Below are 12,469 nucleotides of genomic sequence, written 5' to 3'. Positions count from 1 at the left end.
CCTGGATTGGAGACCACCTGGGAATACTAGGTGCTGAAGGCTTCTTTTTATGTTGTTGGCGTTGACTTTTTTTTTTTTTTTTGTTTGTTTACCAAGGTGACCATCTTGGTGTTTGTCAAGAGGGTTGAGAGTGCCTGAAGAGCTCGCCTATGGCCACATAACCCTGAAAGCACCAGATCTCGTCTGATCTCAGAGACTAAACAGGGTCGGGCCTTGTTAATACCTGGATGGGAGACCACCTGGGAATACTAGGTGCTGTAGACTTCTTCTCATGTTGTTGGCGTTGACTTGATTTTTTTGTTTGTTTCCCAAGGTGACCATATTGGCGTTAGTCAAGGTTGAGAGTGCCTGAAGAAATCTCCTACGGCCACACCACCCTGAAAGAGCCCAATCTCATCTGATCTCAGAGGCTAAGCAGGGTTGGGACCAGTTTAGTACCTGGATGGGAGACCGCCTGGGATTTCCAGATGCCGTAGGCTATTTTTTCCGCTTGTTTCCAAGGTGACCATCTTAGTGTTTGTCAAGAGAGTTGAGAGTGCCTACAGCCACATCACCCTGAATCTGTTCCATCTCATCTGATCTTGGAGGCTAAGCAGGGGCGGGCCTGGTTAATGCCTGGATGGGAGACCTCCTGGGAATACCAGGTGTCGTAGGCTTCTTTTTTTTTTCAAATATAATTTTTTATCCAATAGGGAAGTACATAATGCAACAGAGAAATACAGAGCAAAAAGCAGCTGAACAATACTTGATACAGGTATATTCGCAACTGTGAGTCTGCCTTCCATCAATCACAATGATTCGAGGCACGGATAAAGTACTGTACCAAGATCTAGGGTCACACAAACCCCAGGTCCCTCCAGCATAATCCATCCAGAGGGGGGTGTGGGGCCGTCATTCCCAATTTTCCACTTTTTCCAAAAGAGAGAGGGGGTGGAGGGGGTGAGAGATAGGGGAGGAAGGCAGAAAAGAGAAGGATTGAAAGATGAGAAAAGGAGAAGAGGGGACGAGACACGATGTCCAAGGGGCCAGTCAAGGAAAGCTCAGAGCACTAAGGCGATAGCAGGCGCATCCTTCCAGCAAGATTATAAAGGTATTCCAGATGTCTCAGGTTTGTTTAAAAAATTCTTCTTGAGTAATGAAAGGGGGGGAACATTTTTTCCAATAGAGAGGGATGCAGGATTTCGCCGCATTTATCACATGCCGTGAAATTGATTTTTTTGTACTTCTTAATGGGAATCTGTGAATGGTGCAAGAAAAAGAATGCAGCCTCTTCCTGGATGGAGAAGTCTGTGAATTTTTGTGTTATGCATCGGATCTCTGTCCAGAAGTCCACCAAGCTGGGGCAGGACCAAAAAATGTGCAGCAACGTGCCCTCTTCTTCTCCACACCTCCAGCATATGTTCGAGGAAGAGGGGAAACATTTCTGCAGCTTTGATGGTGTCAAATACCACCTGGTGAGAAGTTTAAAATTCGTCTTCTGTATCTTCGTGCACAGCGACATTTTGAGAGCCAAAGTGATAATGAGTTGTCTCTGTGCTGGGGAAAATGAGCAATTAAGGTCCTTTTCCCAGTTGGACAGACAGGTTAAGTGTGGGTAATCTGTTTGAGAGAGAATGTGGGCCAAAGGGCCTTCGCTCCTGCATAGAGTCTCAAACTCCGTCTGAGGGCGCGCGAACGTTTGAGGATTGGGGATGGAATGGAGAAAATGATGTCGTTGCGCCGCTCTCCAAAAAGGCAGTTGGAAAAGCCCTGTCGGATCTGTTAGGGTTGATTTTCCATCAATGACAAATTTAGACGCATTGTCTAGGTTGGAATTTCTAAGTGGGTCCCCAGTTCAAAGGTTGGATGGCCACGTATAGGGAATAGGGGGGAAGTCAAAGACGTGAGTGTGTTTTGGGTAGCGATCAGGTGACTGACTTTCAACTAAGCCCCTATAGTGGGATGTGACATAAATTCTGTGGGTAAATACTTATAGCACCACATGGCACTTCTTAGCGGAATTCGGGAGTGAACTTAGAAAGTTTGTTTCGATTCCAGTCCAATACGCGCCCCAGGAGTGTGGTCGGACCAAGTAATATGGCCGATGGAGGAAGAGCTCACCAAGTGCAGTTGGTCATGTGGAATCAAGAAGAAGTCTATCCTCAAGTATGATTTGTGAGGGGAAGAGCAAAAAGAGTAGTCCCTTTCCCCAGAGTGTTGCAGACGCCAGACATCAACTAATTGGTCATTCAGTAAACACTTAGTAATCCGCTTTCTAGAGGAAATGAGGAGCGAGGAGAAAGAGGCAGAAGTGTCAACCGATGGCGAAAGGGGACATTAAAGTCCCCACCTAATATCAACTGGCCCTCCCGAAAGTCACATAATCTGTGCAGGGTAGTTCTGAGGAACGTGTCTTGGTGATCATTGGGAGCGTACACAGTGGCAAATGTAAAAAGGCGCTCTCCAATGTGGCCCCTAAGAAAAAGATATCGGCCCCCAGGGTCCACCAAAGAATCCTGGAGAACCCAGGGGAGCCTGCTAGAGATCAGAATGGAGACTCCCTTGGTCTTAGAGGAGGGGTTAGTAGAGTGGTAGACCTTAGGGAAGGATCTCGACCATAGAAAGGGGAGGCTAGTATTTTTAAAATGTGTTTCTTGTATAAAGGCCACATCAGTACAGGAAGTCTTCAGTTCTCACAGAAGGATCCACCGTTTTTCAGGGGAGTTCAGTCCCTTAACGTTTAGAGAGGTGACCTTGACTGAGTCTGCCATCGCTCCTCTGGGAGGGGGAGGGGGACGTCAGAGAAAAGCAAAGAAAGTTGAACCAAGGTAGGTTTTGGGTAGGTAATGCATGGCGGGAACTAAGGGGGAGAAAGGAAGGGCAAATGGAAGGAAAGATAAAGGGAAAAAAAGGCTGGGCACTTCAACCCCAGGGGGAGAGGGAAATTAAGGGTTGTCCGCACTCAACAGTACAGGAAGGGTATACTAAAACAGCACAATTATGCTATAGCGCTTACCAGATGTACACTGGGTTTAAAGCGCTGTCCTACTTGGGTTGGTGGGTAGACAGGTCAAGAGGGAGCCCCCGAATCCTAGTCCCCCCAGTCCCGGCAGTGGTAAATGTCACGTCTGATACCAGTATGCAAATAAAAGACAATCAGTAACATCATAGAACCAAAAAACAATAGTATAACCAAAACAGAGGTAGAGCATATAACTGTCAGCACTGAGGGGTCTCCTCGGCTCGCCCTAAACATAGGCATGCATGAGGGAGCCCGTAGCAACAGAAAAGGCATCACAGAATGGGATCCACGACCCCCGTCCCATACCCCTAAAGTACATGCAGTCACCGAACAAATGCATTTCTCCCTTTGGCAGATTGTCCTCTCCTTACCCCCTCTCCCCCGCCCACGCCCCGGGGGGAAAAGGGGCAGGGAAGGGGGGGAGGGGGGAGTGGAAGGGGGGAAAGGGGGAGTGAAAGGGGGGAAAGGGGGAGGTAAAGGAGGGAAGGGTGGGAAGGGGGGGAAAGGGAGGGGGGAAACAGGGGAGAGGGGACAAACATGCGGATATGTCAAGTCCTTTAGCGCACTCCCACCAGCAAACACCCGGACCCCATAAATTTCAACTCCTCCCCTCCATGGTCACCACATCAAGATGAAAGAGGAGCAGCCCTGGTCGGTGCATGGAAAATCCGTCAGGCAAATGGCTGGGGCCACCATCCCTCCATCCAACGGGAGACTTCATCCGAGCAGCAGTCCTGGGGCCCGCCAATTAGTGTCTCTCCTGCATCGCCATCGGGGGCTGTGTAGAGCATCCAGTAAGGGGTAAATCCTCCAGGGGGGTCCAGAGTCACACTGGAGGGAAGCAGTGTCTTGTACCAATAGGCTCAATAAATAAGTCATCAGGGTCCCCGAAAGCTGCAGAAGGCAATGTCGGCAAAGAGTAGGTGGGAGCCAGAGGGGGGGGCGAGGGGCGCAACCAGGGGGAGGGGACACATATGCGGGAATGTCTAGCCCTTCCAGTACAGTGCACTAGGTATCACTCAGACCCCCCAAAGTGCAACTCCCCCATCTAAGGTCAAGACTCCAGAAGGGAAGATGAGCCGCCCTGGTCTGTACATGAAAGAACCTGCTGCCAAGGGGTTGGGGCCATCATCCCTTCCTCCAATGGGAGATGCCACCGGCATGACAGCCCTGTGTCCTGTCAAGTGGTGCCCCTCTGACAATGTCGTTGTGGTATATGTGGAGCATCCAGGGAGAGGCAGGGACCACCCAAACAGTGAGGGGTAAAGCCTCCAAGGGGGACCGGTGTCAGACAGGAGGATAGCGGTGTCTTGTACAAGTTGGTTAATTAGACAAGTCATCCAGTGTGTTCCTGTGAGCAGCGGAAGTAAAGGTCGGTAAGGATTATGAATGGGTGGGGGCCAGGGAGTGCATAAAACTGCCACCAGATGACCGGGGCAGAGAGGGCAAGGGGATGAAAGTCAGATCTGGTAAGTGGGGGCGGGGGTGAGGAGTGTCCCTCATATTACTCACGTTGGCCATACCTTGAAGCTGAGCGCTCTGCATACCCAGGACGTTCTTCTGTATAATCTAGCCTATCTGTATACATTAGCCTGTCTTTTGTACACATTAGTTGGTCCTACACTAGTCTGTCTGTATACACTAGTGTATACAGATAGGCTAGATTATACAGAAGAAGGTCCTGGGTATGCAGAGATGGAGGATATGGTATACAGAGAGAGAGGCTAGAGTATGCATACTTGCTAGTGTATACAGACGGACTAGTGTATACAGAAGACCGGCTAGTTTATATAGGGAGGCTAATGTGTGCAAAAGACAGGCTAGTGTATACAAATAGGCTAGATTATAGAGAAGAACATCTTGGGTATGCAGAGAGAGAGGCTGGGTTACACAGAGAGGCTGGTGTATGCAGACTTGCTAGTGTATACAGACGGACGAGTGTATACAGAGAGGCTTGGGTATACAGAGAGCTAATGTATAAAGAGCAGCTAGTGTATACAAAAGACATCCAAGGGTATACAGAGAAACTCGTGTATGCAGAAGACGGGCTAGTTTATACAGAGAGGCTAAAGTGTACAAAACACAGGCTAGTGTATATAGATAGGCTAGATTATACAGAAGAACGTCCTGGGTATGCAGAGATGGAGGCTAGGGTATACAGAGAGAGAGACTGTGTTACACAGAGAGGCTAGAGTATGCAGACTTGCTAGTGTATACAGACGGACTAGTATATACAGAAGACCAGCTAGTTTATACAGAGAGGCTAATGTGTACAAAAGACAGGCTAGTTTATACAGATAGGCTAGATTATACAGAAGAACGTCCTGGGTATGCAGAGATGGAGGCTAGGGTATACAGAGAGAGAGAGAGAGATAGGCTGGGTTACACAGAGAGGCAGGAGTATGCAGACTTGCTAGTGTTTACAGATGGACTAGTGTATACAGTAGACCGGCTAGTTTATACAGAGAGGCTAATGTGTACAAAAGACAGGCTAGTGTATACAGATAGGCTAGATTATACAGAAGAAGGTCCTGGTTATGCAAGAGATGGAGGCTAGGGTATGCAGAGAGAGAGGCTTGGTTACACAGACTTGCTAGTGTATACAGACGGACTAGTGTATACAGAGGACCGGCTAGTTTATACTGAGAGGCTAATGTGTACAAAAGACAGGCTAGTGTATACAGATAGGCTAGATTATACAGAAGAACGTCCTGGGTATGCAGAGATGTGGAGGCTAGGGTATACAGAGAGAGAGGCTAGAGTATGCATACTTGCTAGTGTATACAGGCGGACTAGTGTTTATAGTTTATACAGATTGACAAATGTGTACAAAAGACAGGATAGTGTATACAGATCGGCTAGATTATACAGATAGGCTAGATTATACAGAAGAACGTCCTGGGTATGCAGAGATGGAGGCTGGGTTACACAGTGAGGCTAGTGTATGCAGGCTTGCTAGTGTATACAGACGGACTAGTGTATACAGTAGACCAGCTAGTTTATACAGGGAGGCTAATGTCTACAGAAGACTGGCTAGTGTATACACATAGGCTAGATTATAGAGAAGAACGTCCTGGGTATGCAGAGATGGAGGCTAAGGTATACAGAGAGAGAAGTTGGGTTACAAAGAGAGGCTAGTGTATGCAGACTTGCTAGTGTATACCGGTGGACTAGTGTATACAGAGAAGCTTGGGTATACAGAGAGCTAATGTATAAAGAGATGCTAGTGTATACAAAAGACAACCAAGAGTAGACAGTGAAGCTCGTGTATACAGAAGACCGGCTACAGAGAAGCTAATTTGTACCAAAGACAGGCTAGTGTATGCAGAGAGGCTGGGACACCGAAACTATTGTAAAAATAAGGCAGGCTAGTGTATATAGATTACGGGCACGTGTATACAGAAGACAGTCTATATTGAGTGGCTGGTGTACACAGAGAGATTAATGTATACAGAAAAGCTAGCGTGTAAAGAAGACAGGACTTTATTTTTTGCTAATGCAACTACTTCTGAAACATGTAAAGTGCTTTTTTCATATTTTGGTGCTGTTAAAAAGTGATGTGTTGTCAGTGGTGATATCAATGTGACAGTTAATGTGGAGAACTACAACTATACAAAATAGAGCAAAAGAGTGCTAAGTGATAGAGACGATATTGCTTTTGAAAGATTTGTATTATTATACATAACATTGTTAGCAGACAAATAGGACAATTTACATGGCTTAATAATGCAGAGCGTAATTTATCAGGAGAGAGATCCAAAACGTTAGTTGCAGTAGCTTCATAAAACTGAGAAATCGTTGCATTACTCTAAATTTAAAAGTTGTTCCGGTAGCACTAAAAAGACGATATTAGATGAGTGATCTACACATTTCGTTTACTATTGCAGAGAGATACCGGCTAAATGTTAATATGTTAATATGTGCTGCGTGTAAGGTAGAAATTAGATGGTTTAGTGTGAGCTGGTTTACCAGGATTTAGAGATAGTAATCTGTTCATACTAATAATAAATATAGCAAAATAACTCTAAAATTAATATTGAGACAGTATATACAGGTCGGGTTTAAATGGAAATACACGAAATAACAGCAACGACGTGTGTAGGTTTTTATCAATCAGGTTCATTACGTGTCTTCAATCATGTAGTGAATATACCCCAAATATAGCACAAGGATGAGAAAGCATAATAACTAACAGAGGATGACATGGCAAAAAGACAAACTGCATTAGAAATGTGAATATGAATTAGAGATGAAATGCCAATCCCCACGGCTACGTACAGCAAAGTGTGAGCTAAGCAGCTAAATATTGTGCAATAGCAGAGATTAGGTATTGCAGTCGAAAGTTATCTATAGCAGAGAGATACCAGCTAAATGTGAGACGAGCAATTAAACTGTTCACGGTAGCATTGCATTACTCTTAATATGTGCAGCGTGCAAAAAAGCAATAAGATGGTTTTGTATTACCCTAAAATTAGCAGTATACGTAATAAAGGTCAGTAGGTAACCTGGATTTAGACATAGCAAACTCTACAATCTAATTTAGCAAAATTAGAACGGATAATATTGAGACAGTATATAAAAGTCGAGTTTAAGTGGAAATACACAAAATATCTAGCTTACCTTTACATTGTTCAATAGAGCGTTGCAAAGTAATACCAAAGAAGAATGTTGGAATATCAATTAGATGAGATGATTGCTGTAATCATGAAATATCAGCAACGACGTGACGAGGTTTCTATCGTTTTTCAGGATTCTTACGTGTCTTTAAGGATGAGTAAGTATAATAACTGGCAAAGTATGACAATTGCAAAGAGGCAAATTGCATTAGAGATGTGAGGTAGACATGAAATGTCATTCCCCATTGGTTATTTACATGTAACCATTAATACAGTTAACGCGGCTACATACAGCAAAGTGTGAGCTAAGCAGCTAAATATTACTTAATATTGCAGAAATTTAGAAAATTGCAGTTTAAAAGAGATCGGAAGCGTTAGTTGCAGTAGATCCAAAATGACTGAGAAATAATTTCAGTACTATAAATGTAAAAGTTATCCCGGCAGCACTGAGTGGACTGATATTAGATGAGTGATCGTTGTGGTACAAATTCAGTTTCCTATAGCAGAGAGATACCAGCTAAATGTGAGAAGAGCAATTAAACTGTTCACATCGGTAGCATTGTATTACTCTTAATATGTGCAGCGTGTAAAGAAGCAATAAGATGGTTTTGTATTATCCTAAAATTAGCAGTATACGTAATAAAGGTGAGTAGGTAACTTGGATTTAGACATAGCAAACTACAGGTCGAGTTTAAGTGGAAATACACAAAATATATAGCTTACCTTTACATTGTTCAATAGAGCGTTGCAAAGTAATACCATGGCAGAATGTCGGAATAGCAATTAGATGGGATGATTGCTGTAATCATGAAATATCAGCAACGACTAGGTTTCTATCGGATGAGAAAGTATAATAACTGGCAAAGTATGACATGGCAAGGAGACAAATTGCATTAGAGATGTGAGATGGACATGAAATGTCAATCCCTATTGGTTACTTACATGTAAACGCGGCTACATACAGCAAAGTGTGAGCTAAGCAGCTAAAGGGTATTTTAAGAGTAAATTGACGTAGCTTGAAAATTCCAACGTGTAAATCGTTCCATTAATTTTGTTACGCACGAAGACGGCTTACAATGATTGTTTTCCGTTTCCACTGGTTATTGGCATAATGTATCAGTAACCATGAACATTAATAGTGATAGACAGCTCACATTAGGATGTATGCATGATGTGAATGTAAAATAGTTGCATTATGTGTTATTAATGTAATCAAACTGTATTGCTATGCTTTGCTACTGCAACCACTTCTCAATCAAGTAAACCGTCCCACTGCTTTTCTCACATTTTGCTGCTGTTAAAAAACGTGTTGCAAGTGTTATGTGTTACAAATGGTTAACAGTTAATGTGGAGAGGAAGTAATACACAAAATAGATTTAGAAAGAGAATCCTATTGCATAGAGGTAGCGAGAGATGGTTGCATTACTCTTAAGGCAGAATGTCGGAATAGCAATGAGATTCGATGGTTGCAACATAAAACGAAATTGAGCACGGCTAAAATACAGAACAACAGTACATAATTTAAGAGTACAGTAGAATATAGTATAAATTATTTAAGATTAAATAGACTTAGAATGAAAAAAATCTAAGTTTAAATCGTTGAGTAAATCGTTGAGTAAATCGTAAATTTATCAGCTAAGTTAACGCTGAGATTATGATTAATTTCACAGTTCCATTACGCGGTCCTTTTCCACTGGTATAGTCATAATTTAATATCAGTAATTGCTATCAGTAAATATTAAAATTGTAAGACGGTTCACGGTTATGTGGAATTGATATGGATTTAAAAGCGGTACATTAATTTTCTGAAGCATATGGCAGAAAGACGGCTTACACTGCTTTTCTCACATTTTGCTGCGGTAAAAAGAAATGTTTTGTCACTGTGTTTTAACTGTGACAGTTAAGGTGGAGAAAAAGAAGTAATACAGAAAATAGAGTAAAACAGTGGAAGCGTTTATTTGTCATGACAGCTGATACTGGTTGAGCAATAAAACTGTTTTATTAAGATGTAAGACTAGTTTTATTCTCTACATATAGGCTTTTCAGAGAGTTGTATAATATAGGCGACCAATAGGACATTTAAATGGCTTAATATTGTAGGGAGGAAGTATCGCTGTTCAAAGGTAAGAGATTGAAAGCTTAGCTTGTATATTGCCGAGAAATAGTTGCGTTAGTCGAAATTTAAAGGATATGCCGGTACCAATGAGAAAGCTTATATTAGACTAGTTGATCTTTGCATTACACAATCCTATTATTATTATTAAGATCATAGTGCAGAGAGATACTCAGTTAATGTCAGAGATACTCGGTTAATGTCAGAAAAGCAATAAAACTGTTTACATCGTTAGCGAGCGATAGTTACATTACTCTTAGTATGTGCAGCATGTCTGGTAGCAAATGGATGGTTTTGTGAACATTTTGCATTAACGTACAAGTAGCGGTAGAACTCATCGAAGTGAATAGATTTAACCGGATTTTGAGATAGTACTCTCTATTTCTAATAAGAAATAAAGAAAAATAAGTCAGGATGGTGTGTCAGGACTGTCACATACTCAATGTGACAGTTGATGTGGAGAATTACAAATATGCAAAATAGAGCAAAAGAGTACATGGTTTATTTTGATGTATGATAGTTTTATTGCATGCTTGATGTGGATGATTAAAATCGTGTAGTTATCTATAAGAATGAAAAGGCATAACATGGCAATGAGACATACTCCATTAGAGATGTGAGCTAGATGAAATGATGAAATGTCTCTGTATAGCCCAGATTGTCTTCTGTTATCACTTAGCCTACCCTCTAAATTCACTAGCCTCTCTATATACACCAGCATGTTTACACTAGCCGGTCTTCTGCATACAATAGCCTGTCTTCGATATACACTAGCCTATGTTCTGAATACACTAGCCCGTCTTCTGTCTTCTATATGCCCTAGCCTGTCTTCTGTATACATTAGTCTCTCTGTATAAACTAGCATCTCTGTATACCCCAAACTGTCTTCTGTAAAAACATGTCTCTCTTCATAGCCTGTCTAGCCTTTCTTCTGTACACACTAGCTTCTCTGTATACACTAACCAGGCTTCTATATACAATAGCTTCACTCTATGCACTAGCCTCTCTGTATAATCTAGCCTCTCTATATACCCTAGATAGTGTTCTGCATTCACTAGCCTCTCCTCCAGCCTTTATTCTGTATTCACTAGCCTTTCTTCTGTATGCTGTAGTCTTCTATATATACTAGCTTCTCTGTACACCCCTGCATCTCTGTAATACACTAAACCCTTTGTATACCACAGCCTGTCTTCTGTATACTCTAGACTGTAAAAACTAGCTAGAATACACCAGCCTGTCTTCTGTACCCACTAGACTCTCTGTATACACTACCCAGTCTTCTGTATACACTGTCAGCTTGGATATATACCCAAGCCTGTTTTCTGTATACACTAGTCTCTCTATATGCATTGTCCTATCTGTATACACTCGACTCTCTCTATACACTAACCTCTCTATATACACTAACATCTAGCTTCTCTTTAAACTAGCCTCTCTGTGTACCCCAGCCTCATTGTTTACTCTAGCATACTCAAGCCTATCTGCATACACGAGTCTGTATTCTGTATTCACTAGCCTTTCTTCTGTATGCTGTGGTCTTCCATATATACCAGCTTCTCTGTACACCCTAGCACTGTAACAGTGCTAGGTTCCTGTATTACAGAAACAGAACACCAGCAATAAGGTGTATACTGTGCAGGAGGCACACAACACCCACTCTAACTTCCGCATGCGCAGTACACAGCAACACAGATTCCGAAAATTGCCGAGCATGAACGGCGCCTGCGCACTGAGTCCAGGTTCTATCCCCACTATCCAAGTGGACATAGAGTCAGAATATAAAAGAGCCGAGCGCAGCGAGGCCGAGCCCGAAGCGTGGCGAGCCAAGCTCGCCTGCGAGGGGCCCTCTAATATTCAAAACCCTATGTCCGCTTGGATGGTGGGGCTACCACCTCAACTCACCGCGCAGGCGCCGTTCAGCTTCGGAGATTTTCCGAAGCTTCGTCTGCTCCGTATTGCGCATGCGCAGTACATCGCGGACACTATATCATGGCCGGACAGTATATGGCAGAACACCTGCACCAGTCAACCACCGGTGTCATGTGCATCGCTGTCTAATATAGAGCAGGGTCCGGGAAGCCAATACCTCCCCGCAATTTCGGTCGCAATAGCATTGCCCTACCAATACGCATATGTTTTCCGCGCCAGAGGAACTTGATAAAGATTGAGCGAACCGCATGAAAGAAAGTCTGGGGTATTTTGATAGGTAAGGCATTGCGTTCATCTTCAACACATTACAGCGTCTGAACCATGACAGAGCTAGTGGGTCCCATCTTTTAAGGTCCGATGTAAGCCCATAGGCTTCTTTTTATGTTGTTGGCTTTGACCTGTTTTTTTTCCTTGTTTCTCAAGGCGACCATCTTGGCGTTTGTCAACAGGGTTGGGCGTGTCTTGAAGAGAACGCTTATGGCCACATCAACCTGAAAGCACCCAATCTCGTCTGATTTCAGAGGCTAAGCAGCGTCAGGCCTAGTTAGTACCTGGATGGGAGACTGCCTGGGAAGACCAGGTGCCATAGAAGGATCTGGTCTGGTTAGTGTCTTGATTGGGAGATCGCCTGGGAATACTGGATGCCGTAGGCTTCTTTTTATGTTGTTGGCTTTGACCTGTTTTTTTTAGCTTGTTTCCCAAGGTGACCATCTTGGCTCTTGTCAAGAGGCTTCAGAGTGCCCAAAGAGAGTGCCTACAGCCAAATCACCCTGAAAGAGCCTAAAAGCCTAAAAAGGGGCGCTGCTCACC

General features: G+C 43.4%; 3 pseudogenes; all 3 read left to right on the top strand.

The window, feature by feature from the left end:
* The first annotated feature begins 145 nt into the window (after positions 1-145).
* LOC144000243 (5S ribosomal RNA) lies at positions 146-264 on the top strand (annotated as a pseudogene).
* A 95-nt stretch (positions 265-359) lies between these two features.
* LOC144000172 (5S ribosomal RNA) lies at positions 360-479 on the top strand (annotated as a pseudogene).
* A 58-nt stretch (positions 480-537) lies between these two features.
* Positions 538-656, top strand: LOC144000198 (5S ribosomal RNA; annotated as a pseudogene).
* Positions 657-12,469: the final 11,813 nt, after the last annotated feature.

The sequence above is a fragment of the Lithobates pipiens genome, unplaced genomic scaffold (genome assembly GCF_037356315.1).
Source record: "Lithobates pipiens isolate NorthernLeopardFrog02 unplaced genomic scaffold, aLitPip1_a1.2 Scaffold_191, whole genome shotgun sequence".
In the NCBI taxonomy this organism is placed as follows: domain Eukaryota; kingdom Metazoa; phylum Chordata; class Amphibia; order Anura; family Ranidae; genus Lithobates; species Lithobates pipiens.
This window is presented reverse-complemented; position numbering and strand designations above follow the sequence as displayed.